Raw genomic sequence first — 11,393 nt, forward strand, 5'->3', positions numbered from 1 at the left:
GGGGGAAAGTCTCCTAGAGAGGCAGGAAGTTCTTTTGTTCTTTGTATTGGAGTTAGCAGGAAGAGAAGGCAGTTTGCAACTGGCGCTCAAGGAAGCATGTGGTGAGCATGGGGGCTCCTGCCTGTGAGGCCCCCAGGCAGTCAAACCAAGTAAGTCATTCCCAAGGCGGGGCAAGTTTAGACCAGGGACAGTAGGATGCGTTTATAACACCTTTCCTTTGTCATGCTGTTTGCTGTGCGGGTGCTGTGCTGTGCTAACTTTTTATATGCAACTGTTTTTGTTTTGTTTTTCTTTCCCTTTCTTTTTCTCTTGTAAATAAATATTATTTTTTCTGTTTTGAATGCTGGCAGTCAAACTCTGTACCACATAGATCCCCAACCGCCTTAGACCACGCTGCTTTAAGACGGGGGCCCCGGGGAAGGGGGAACGCATGCAGTTGGATAAGGTGCCAGTCCTCCAGGGGTTCCCCAAAGAAGTGCTGAGGTCTCTGTGATACCCAAGTACAGGGTGGCAGAGGACCTTGAGGCCTGGCCTCATAGCTGGAGAGGGGGATTGGGAGTCCTGTTCCTCTCAATCTGAACCCCTAGACTGAGCAGGTGGTGGCAGCGAGCCCAAGTGGCAAGAGGAGAAATAGCTCCCTCCAGGAGTTGGCGACTCAAGAGGGAGTTGACGGGACCGGGTCTGAAGGCAGAATCGGGCCGGTTCCGTCACAGGGTGTGACCCTCAGGGATTGCAGGGCCGAACCGAGCCATGCGGCAGCCTCCCTGGGGCCTGGCTGACCAGCAAGGATCGTGGGCCCCAGGATCGTGGGGCCCAGCCGCAGCAGCCTCCCCAGGGCCAGGCAGGGATCACAGGGCCCAGCTGTACTGTGCGGCAGCCTCCCTGGGGCCTGGCCGGTCTGCCAGAATTGCTGCAGGGCCTGGAAAAGTTACTGCCACCGTTCATTTTGCACTTGATTATCCCAGAGGGTGTGGCCTAATATGCTAATGAGTGTGTGGCCTAATATGCTAATATTAGGGGATGTGGTCTAATATGCTACTGAGTTCCTGCTGGGCTTTTTCTACTAAAAAGCCCTGGACCTATGCATTTGCCTAGGGCAACAGGCCATGTGTGTGTGTGTGTGTGTGCGCGCGCGCCAGATTAGGCTCTCCCCACATGACTTCAAATAGAAAAAACAATTATTTGCATTAACTTTGCTGGCCTGAATCACTGTTTTTTAAATTAATAATTTTTTATAGCCCACGAATGATGTTATAAATATCCATATGGCCCTTGGCAGAAAAAAGGTTCCCCACCCCTGTTTTACAGTGTGTCTTCTCTCCTGTGGACTCTTCATTTCTGATCAGGGCTCCAGGCACGCTCTCTCTCTCTCTCTCTCGCAGTTGTGCTCTCTCTCTATCCCCCTCTCCCCCTCGCTGTCGCTCTCTCTCTCTCTCTGCCGCTCTTTTGCTCTCTCCATTGCTGTTGCTCTCTCTCTCTCTCACTCTGCCGCTCTGGCTTGCTGCCCCTCTTTCACAGTTACTCTCTCTCTCTGCTGCTCTTTCGCTCTCCCTCTTGCAGTCACTCTGTCTCTATCTCTGTCTCTCTCTCTCTCGCTCGCTGTTTTTATCTCTCTCTCTTGCATTCTCTCTTCCTCGGGTCTAACAGAGGGGCCCTACAGAGGGAGGGGGTGTTAAATAGAGTGGCCTGGCCCCTCCTGCCCACCCACATAGCTACAGGCCTTGGAGGGCATGGTTTGGGCAGAGGACAGGAGAGATCTCAGCACAGTCTAATGCCATAGAGCAGGGGTGGCCAACGGTAGCTCTCCAGATGTTTTTTGCCTACAAATCCCATCAGCTCTAGCCATTGGCCATGCTGCCTGGGGCTAATGGGAGTTGTAGGCAAAAAACATCTGGAGAGCTACCGTTGGCCACCCCTACCGTAGAGTCTACCTTTCAAACTAGCTGTTTTCTGGCAAGCATGTGGGTTCAATGAGGAGTCGAAGTTGATACAAAGACTACGTTTATTGAGATACCGATACTTTCTGTGTAACAGGTTCTTGAGAGTAATGCTGCCAATACGTTGATACAATACTTTTAAGGCTTACTTCAAAAGGATTCCAAGGGATGGGGGTGCGGGGTAGCACTCACACATAAACTATCATAAATGTCTACGTTCCCATAGTGTTATCAGGACTGCGTCCTTGCTTTCCCCGGATGGCTAGTACTCCCTTACAGGAATGTATGGGAAGGTGCTGATTACTTGGTTTTAGTTCACACTATTTCTAATTATAAGCCATAAAGCAAGACGGGGGGAAGGGAAAGAATAACAAGCTAGCAAAGTTGGATCCTCCATGATACTTCACAGACCAGGTTTAGGCATAGGGTTGCCAAGTCCAATTCAAGAAATATCTGGGGGCTTTGGGGGTGGAGCCAGGAGACTTTGGGGGCGGAGCCAGGAGACATTAGGGGTGGAGCCAAGATCAAGGCTGTGACAAGCATAATTGAACTTCAAAGGAAGTTCTGGCCATCACATTTAAAGGGACGGCACACCTTTTCAATGCCTTCCTTCCGTAGGAAATAATGAAGGATAGGGGCACCTTCTTTTGGGGCTCATAGAATTGGAGTCCCTGATCCAATCTTTTTGAAACTTGGGGGATATTTTGGGGAGAGGCACTAGATGCTATACTGAAAATTTGGTGCCTCTACCCCCAAAAACAGCCCCCCCCAGAGCCCCAGATATCCACAGATCAATTCTCCATGATTTTCTATGGGAATAAATCTCCATAGGGAATAATAGAGTTCCCAGCAGACTTTTCCCTCCCCTCCCCCCGCTTTCTGACGACCCTGAAGCGGGGGGAAGGTCTCCAAACCGGGAGATCTCCTGCCCCCACCTGGGGATTGGCAACCCTATTTAGGCAGGACCCTAAAACAATCAATTGTCAATGGAATTTCAACATGCTTGACATTTTCCCCAGGGGAACTGAGGTCTGCTGCCTGGAGATCAGTTATAATCCCAGGAGATCTTTGGGCAGCCTGGAAACCTGGCAAAAAGTAGAACAAACTGTGCAGCCACTATGCAAAGTATCTTATTATTAATAAAGTAGAAACTTACAATGTCATACAATAATCAGGCACGAGTCACTTAAACTGAAATAAGAAAGTCATAGAATACTAGAGTTGGAAGGGACCTACCTCCAGGGTCCTCTAGTCCAACCCCCTGCACAATGCAGGAAACTCACAAACACCTCCCCCCTAAATTCACAGGATCTTCATCGCTGTCAGAGGGCCATCTAGCCTCTGTTGAAAAACCTCTAAGGAAGGAGAGCACACCACCTCCCGAGGAAGCCTGTTCCACTGGGGAACTGCTCTAACGGTCAGGAAGTTCTTCCTTTGATTTAATTAACTCTTTTGCTTTAATTTCAACCCACTGGTTCTGGTCCTACCTTCCGGGGCCACAGAAAATAATTCCACACCATCTTCTATAGGACAGCTCTTCAAGGACTTGAAGATGGTCCATATTTCCAAGAGAGGTTCTGTTGATTAAATCCAAGACACAGCCTTCCGTTAATATCTTCAAAGAAGCCAAAGGCGTGAAGCCAAAAAAATCCAATCAGAGGAATCCAGTGAAAGTAACCAGTTTTGGCGTCGTACCTTCCTTTTTCAGAAATTCAACGCGTCGCGGCTTCTCGAGCCATACAGAAAAGTTACTTGTTAATTGGAATCCCAGTGCAGCTGCTTAGTCAAATGAGTATTCATTCCATTTTCTGGCTGGCAAAGTCCCTGGAAACCCGAGCATTTATGGCCTTCCCTCCCAGCTCTGGTTTTGTGGGTCTCCCCCTTCCCAGGCAGCAGAGGGTCACAATCAGAGGGTTGTGCATTCCGTACAGGTGAATTGCGGTACTCTTCTGACATTTGGAAATGTCTCGGATCCCACTGAAAGGAAGCGCCAAAGTGAAAAGGCACAAAGAGGAAGGGAAAGCCTCCAACTGGTACCGTATATATATATATATATATATATAATTTTATTTATTATATTTTAGTATATTTCTAGTCCGCCCATTCCCCATAGCGCTCAGGGTGTAGTACAACATATGATAAAACAATAAAAAACATTTTATAAACAGACAACTCAACAGCACTCAGAAAATATACCATAATCCTATGTTGCCCAGCCTGACCGTTTCACATCAAGATGTGGTGGGGGTGGGGGGGGATGGGGATGGGGAGAAACGTCGACTGCGGGGTGACATGATAGAGGTTTACAAGATTATGCATGGGATGGAGAAAGTAGAGAAAGAAGTCTTTTTCTCCCTTTCTCACAATACAAGAACTCGTGGGCATTCGATGAAATTGCTGAGCAGTCAGGTTAAAACGGATAAAAGGAAGTCCTTCACCCAAAGGGTGATTAACATGTGGAATTCACTGCCTCAGGAGGTGGTGGAGGCTACAAGCATAGACAGCTTCAAGAGGGGGTTAGATAAAAATATGGAGCAGAGGTCCAACAGTGGCTATTAGCCACAGTGTGTGTGTGTGTGTGTTTGTATTCGGCCACTGTGTGACACGGAATGTTGGACTGGATTGGCCATTGGCTTGATCCAACATGGCTTCTCTTATGTTCTTATGGCAGGGGTGGCCAACGGTAGCTCTCCAGATGTTTTTTTGCCTACAACTCCCATCAGCCCCAAACATTGGCCATGCTGGCTGGGGCTGATGGGAGCTGTAGGCAAAAAAAAATCTGGAGAGCTACCTTGGCCACGCCTGCTCTATGGTACCGGAGTAGGGTTGCCAAGTCCAATTCAAGAAATATCTGGGGACTTTGAGGGTGGAGCCAGAAGACGTTGGGGGTGGAGCCAGGAGACATTGGGGGTGGAGCCAGGAGCAAGGTTGAGACAAGCATAATTGAACTCCAAAGGGAGTCCTGGACATCACGTTGAAAGGGACCACTGCACACCTTTTAAGTGCCTTCCTTCCATAGGAAATAATGAAGGATGGGGGCACCTTCTTTGGGGGTTCACAGAATTGGGACCCCCTGGTCCAATCTTTTTGAAACTTGGAGAGTATTTTGGGGGGAGGCACTGGATGCTATATTGAAAATTTGTTGCCTCTATCTCAAATAACAGCCCCCCACACAGAGCCCCAGATGCCCGTGGAACAGTTCTCCATCATTTCCTATGGAAATAAGTCTCCTTTGGGAATAATAGAGTTCCTAGCAGAGATTTTCCTCCCCTCCCCCGCTTTCTGATGACCCTGAAGTTGGGGGGGGGGAGCCTCCAAACCGGGCAATCCCCTGCTCCCACCTGGGGATTGGCATCCCTATACCAGAGGGTTGTAGGAGACTTGGCAACCCCGTCTCCAAGCATTTTGCAAACCAGAATTTGTCTCCATGGGGCCACATTAATACCATTCCAAAGGCCTTTTTATGGAGGGAAATGCGGGGGACGCCCCAGATTTCGGTGCAAGGACTGAGGCGGCTGCAGGATTCTCTCCCAGGGTGTCTTTCAGCACTGTTGATGATGATGACGATGATATTGGATTTATATCCCGCCCTCCAATCTGAATCTCAGAGCGGCTCACAATCTCCTTTATCTTCCTCCCCCACAACAGACACCCTGTGAGGTGGGTGGGGCTGAGAGGGCTCTCCCAGCAGCTGCCCTTTCAAGGACAGAGTCTCAGAGCGGCCTACAATCTCCTTTCCTTTTCTCTCCCTCAACAGACACCCTGTGAGGTGAGTGGGGCTGAGAGGGCTCTCCCAGCAGCTGCCCTTTCAAGGACAGAGTCTCAGAGCGGCCTGCAATCTCCTTTCCCTTTCTCTCCCTCAACAGACACCCTGTGAGGTGGGTGGGGCAGAGAGGGCTCTCCCAGCAGCTGCCCTTTCAAGGACAGAGTCTCAGAGTGGCCTACAATCTCCTTTCCCTTTCTCTCCCTCAACAGACACCCTGTGAGGTGAGTGGGGCTGAGAGGGCTCTCCCAGAAGCTGCCCTTTCAAGGACAGAGCAGCCTACAATCTCCTTTCCCTTCCTCCCCCACAAGAGACACCCTGTGTAGTGGGTGAAGTTGAGAGAGCTCTGGCAGAAGCTGCCTTTTCAAGGACAACTCCTGCGAGAGCTGTGGCTGACCCAAGACCATTCCAGCAGCTGCAAGTGGAGGAGTGGGGAATCAAACCCGGTTCTCCCAGATAAGATTCTGCTGACTTAACCACTACACCAGACTGGCTCTCACTGAGAAAAAAGCCAGAAGACAGTGAGGTGTCTTATGGCTCAAGGGCTTCATTCCAGCCTTCCATCTGCCCAAGGAGCATCTGCCCTCTTTTGTCGCTGAGGGTGGCAGTGCCAAGGACACGCCTGTCAGCCCAGCAAATATCTTTTTTGATTTTGCCCACCGTCTAAAGAGCAAGTTTCCACTAAGGAGGCCATAATCTCATTTGCCCAGCGGATTAGAATTCCAAACCCGTTTAGGCTCTCGTGAACGGAATGAGGCACTGCGCTAATTAGTTAAATAAAATAAATGTTCTTGGACTCCCACGGCTTGTCTCTCCCTTCCTCCCCCCTTCCTTGGCCTGCCTTTCTCCGGCACTCCAGCTTTTCTTCTTGGAGGGGGGGAGAAGGGAGGACGTCCCTTTCTCAATTATCTTCTGGCTCATTATGGCAGAAGGTTTTGCCCGTGATAGAAATAGAATAATATTTTAAAAGCTTTTGTCCTAATTGCCGTGCCTGTGACAGAGCATCGGTTTAATAAGGCTCGTGAGGCATAGATTTCCATCCCCCCCCCCCCGCCAGTGGGTGAGAGCTGTGGTTACCAATTTCCAGGAGGGCCCTGGAGTTCTCCTGGGATTATAACTGATCTACAGTCTGCAGAGCCCAACTTTGGAGGGGTCACATCCCTTGTGGAATCACGTGGCCATAATTGCACTCCCTTTCTAGAATTGCCAGGTCCAATTCAAGAAATATCTGGGGACTTTGGGGGTGGAGCCAAGAGACTTTGGGGTGGAACCAGGAGACACTAGGGTGGAGCCAAGAGACTTTGGGGTGGAGCCAGGAGACATTGAGGTGGAGCCAGGGAACATTGGGGTGGAGCCAAGAGACTTTGGGGTGGAGCCTGGAGACACTGGGGGTGGAGCCAAGAGACTTTGGGGTGGAGCCAGGAGACATTGAGGTGGAGCCAGGGGACATTGGGGTGGAGCCTAGAGACTTTAGGGTGGAGCTAGGAGACATTGGGGGTGGATCCAGGAGCAAGAGTGTGCCAAGCAGAACTGGACTCCAAAGGGAGTTCTGGCCATCACATTTAAAGGGACCGCACACCTTTTAAATGCCTTCCCTCCATTGCAAATAATGAATAGGGGCACCTTCTTTTGGGGCTCATAGAATTGGAACCCCTTGTCCAAGCTTTTTGAAACTTGGGGGGTGTTCTGAGGAGAAGCACTGGATGCTATGCTGAAATTTTGGTGCCTCTACCTCAAAAAACAGGGGGCCCCCGGTAGCCCCAGATACCCGTGGATCAATTCTCCATTATACCCTATGGGAATGGGTCTCCATAGGGAATAATGGAATGCCCAGCAGACATTCCTCTCCCCCCCCCCCGCTTTCTGATGACCCTGAAGCAGGGGGATGGCCTCCAAACCGGGGGATCCCCTGCCCCCACCTGGGAATTGGCAACCCTACCGCTTCCCTACCAAGCTCTGCCATGCTGAACCATTACTGCCCAACCTCCAGGAATTTCCCAAGGCACAGTTGGCAACCCTAGCTAAGAGTGTGCCCTTGTGGGGATCTCCCAGGTAGAGCATCTGCAGTCTGCAAAGCCTCCCAAGGTGGAATTGATCCTGCAAAGACTTTGGCTTCCATTTATTTGCCACGTCACAGGTTTCTCTTCACAGTTTCACCCTCCGAGCCATCTGATTGACTCCGCGGTCAATACTGTGAAAGAGAACGGCTAAACGCCTGCTGATATTTGTGTGTGTGTGTATTCTTCAATACTGCATGTGCACCGTGGTGGATTCTCTACCCAGAAGAGTATTGCTCCTCTCCGTTAAAGCAGTTCCTCAGTGGAACACCTCGGGAGGTGCTGGGCTCTCCTTCCTTGGAGGTTTTTAAGCAGAGGCTAGATGGCCATCTGACAGCAATGAAGATCCTGTGAATTTAGGGGGAGGTGTTTGTGAGTTTCCTGCATTGAGCAGGGGGTTGGACTAGATGACCCTGGGGATCCCTTCCAACACTTCTATAATTCTAACAGGCTTCCTCCTCGGGAGGTGGTGGGCTCTCCTTCCTTGGAGGTTTTTCAACAGAGGCTAGATGGCCATCTGACAGCAATGAAGATCCTGTGAATTTAGGGGGAGGTGTTTGTGAGTTTCCTGCATTGAGCAGGGGGTTGGACTAGATGACCCTGGGGATCCCTTCCAACACTTCTATAATTCTAACAGGCTTCCTCCTCGGGAGGTGGTGGCTCTCCTTCCTTGGAGGTTTTTCAACAGAGGCTAGATGGCCATCTGACAGCAATGAAGATCGTGTGAATTTAGAGGGAGGTGTTTGTGAGTTTCTCACTGCCACAGGAGGAGGTGGCAGCCACAAGCATAGCCACCTTCAAGAGGGGTTTAGATAAAAATATGGAGCAAAGGTCCATCAGTGGCTATTAGCCACAGTATGTGTGTATATATATATATATAAAAAAAATTGCCACTGTGTGACCCAGAGTGTTGGACTGGACAGGCCATTGGCCTGATCCAACATGGCTTCTCTTATGTTCTTATCTGACAGCAATGAAGATCTTGTGAATTTAGAGGGAGGTGTTTGTGAGTTTCCTGCATTGAGCAGGGGGTTGGACTAGATGACCCTGGGGATCCCTTCCAACACTTCTATAATTCTAACAGGCTTCCTCCTCGGGAGGTGGTGGGCTCTCCTTCCTTGGAGGTTTTTCAACAGAGGCTAGATGGCCATCTGACAGCAATGAAGACCGTGTGAATTAGAGGGAGGTGTTTGTGAGTTTCCTGCATTGTGTGGGGCAGGAGTCCCCATCCTTTTTGGCACCAGGGACTGGTTTTGTGAAAGGCAGTTTTTCTGTGGACGATGGTTTCAGGGTGATGGTTTCAGGATGATACAATTGTGCACTTTATTTCTATAGTGTTTGGTATGGTGGTTAAGTGTGCAGACTCTAATCTGGGAGAACCGGGTCTGATTCCCCACTCCTCCACTTGCAGCTGCTGGAATGGCCTTGGGTCAGCCAGAGCTCTCTTATCTGGGAGAACCGGGTCTGATTCCCCACTCCTCCACTTGCAGCTGCTGGAATGGCCTTGGGTCAGCCAGAGCTCTCTTATCTGGGAGAACCGGGTCTGATTCCCCACTCCTCCACTTGCAGCTGCTGGAATGGCCTTGGGTCAGCCAGAGCTCTCGCAGAGTTGTCCATAAAAAGGCAGCTTCTGGGGGAGAGCTCTCTCAGCCCCACCCACCTCACAGGGTGTCTGTTATGGGAGAGGAAGGTAAAGGAGATCGTGAGCTGCTCTGAGACTCTGAAATTCGGAGTGGAGGGCAGGACATAAATCTAATGTCTTCTTATTACTACTACATTATTGTAATATAATGAAATAATTCTACAACTCACAGCCCAGTCGCTAACAGGCCACGGACCGGTACTGGACCACAGACCAGGGTTTGGGGACCCCTGGTGTAGGGGGTTGGACTAGATGACCCTGGAGGTCCCTTCCAACTCTATGATCTATGATTTCCCCCTTGCAGAATCCCTGAAAACTGGGCCCCCAAACATCACAAACGTGGCGTGGGATTTCGCTGTCGTTACAGCGCTATCCAAAGGACTTTAAATTTTCCCCATAGGGATGAATGGCAACCCTTCTTGTAGAGGGGAGAAAATGAAGGGTTCTATTTATAGGCCCTGATAAAGAAGATTGGGGTCGCCAACCTTTTTGAGCCTCAAGGCACCGCTGGGATGCTGACCCCAGGGGGATGGACGCAACCCACAAAACGGCCGCCATGGGCGACCTCCAGCCCCACCGTGCAGATCCTTGTGCCGGGGGCAGCTGTCGAAGCGACATTGATGAAAACTCTGCACAGCCAATCAAATCTCCAGTGCCCAATCGGAAGCCTTGCTGGGCAAAACCCCGACCTGGCCCCACCCCTTTTTCTAAGAACACTGGGTGAGCAGCCCCAGGAAAGGGGTCCATGGATGCTGTGGTGCCCCTGGGTGCCATCTTGGGGACTCTTGTGGGATAGACTACCCCTCCTCCTGCTCTCCCTCCTCCTCCAGAGCCAGTTTGATGTAGCAGTGAAGTGCGTGGACTCTTATCTGGGAGAACCCACTCCTCCACTTACACCTGCTGGAATGGCCTTGCGTCAGCCACAGCTTTCCTAGGAGTTGTCCTTGAAAGGGCAGCTGCTGTGAGAGCCCTCTCAGCCCCACCACCTCACAGGGTGTCTGGTTGTGGGGGAAGAAGATATAGGAGATTGTAAGCCGCTCTGAGTCTCTGACTCAGAGAGAAGGGCGGGATATAAATCTGCAAATCTTCTTCTTCTTCTACTTGCAGCTGCTGGAATGGCCTTAGGTTGGCCATAGCTCTGGCAGAGGTTGTCCTTGAAAGGGCAGCTGCTGGGAGAGCTCTCTCAGCCCCACCCACCTCACAGGGTGTCTGTTGTGGGGGGAGGGGGAGGTAAAGGAGATTGTGAGCCGCTCTGAGACTCTTCGGAGTGGAGGGCGGGATATAAATCCAATATCTTCATCTACCTCACAGGGTGTCTGTTGTGGGGGGAGGGGAGGTAAAGGAGATTGTGAGCCGCTCTGAGACTCTGAGATTCAGAGTATAGGGCGGGATATAAATGCAATATCTTCTTCTTCCTCCTCTTCCTCTCGACCCCAACCTTTAAGAAGCAAACCTGCCCCTGTCATTGCAGCGCAAATCTCTCCCTCTTGGGTTCTATTTCTGGGTCACGGCAGTGCTTGCTGGGCTTTGGAGAATTTTATTTAAATGTCTGCGACACCCGCGATCTTGAGATGCAAAAGACACCAGCAAGAGACTTTTTTTTTCTTTAAAGGCATCTAGTTTTAAAAATATTCTTCTTCGTTGTCACGTATACCGATCTTCGTCACAAGTATTTACATCCTCTTTAAGTTAGCGTGGTTGATTGTTCTTTATAGGCTCTTGAACAATTCTTCATCTAGTGTCACTGAGAAGGTGGCTAAGTTTCTTTCCTCCGTTTTAAAGGCAAGCCAGGGGATCTCACACGAACCATTTATGTTTACGCTTACTCAGATGTCCACGTACGCAACCGTTCCATTTTACCTTTTTTAACTCATTTGCTCTGATTTATATATATGTAATGCCAATAAAGGCTAACTTGACTTGACTGGTTTGAAAAAAGGAAGTGGTTCTACGCAAGGTAAGGTCAGTCTCAAGTACAAGGTAGGATTGCCAGG

The 11,393-nt window shown here is 50.1% G+C and overlaps 1 protein-coding gene across 1 annotated transcript in view; it reads left to right on the forward strand.

Moving 5' to 3' along the window:
- The window catches only part of VSTM2L (V-set and transmembrane domain containing 2 like), a 216,861-nt gene that overhangs the window by 190,800 nt on the left and 14,668 nt on the right, over window positions 1-11,393 (forward strand). The gene's annotated exons all lie outside the window — the stretch shown is intronic.

Source organism: Heteronotia binoei, chromosome 2, assembly GCF_032191835.1.
Source record: "Heteronotia binoei isolate CCM8104 ecotype False Entrance Well chromosome 2, APGP_CSIRO_Hbin_v1, whole genome shotgun sequence".
Taxonomy (NCBI): Eukaryota; Metazoa; Chordata; class Lepidosauria; order Squamata; family Gekkonidae; genus Heteronotia; species Heteronotia binoei.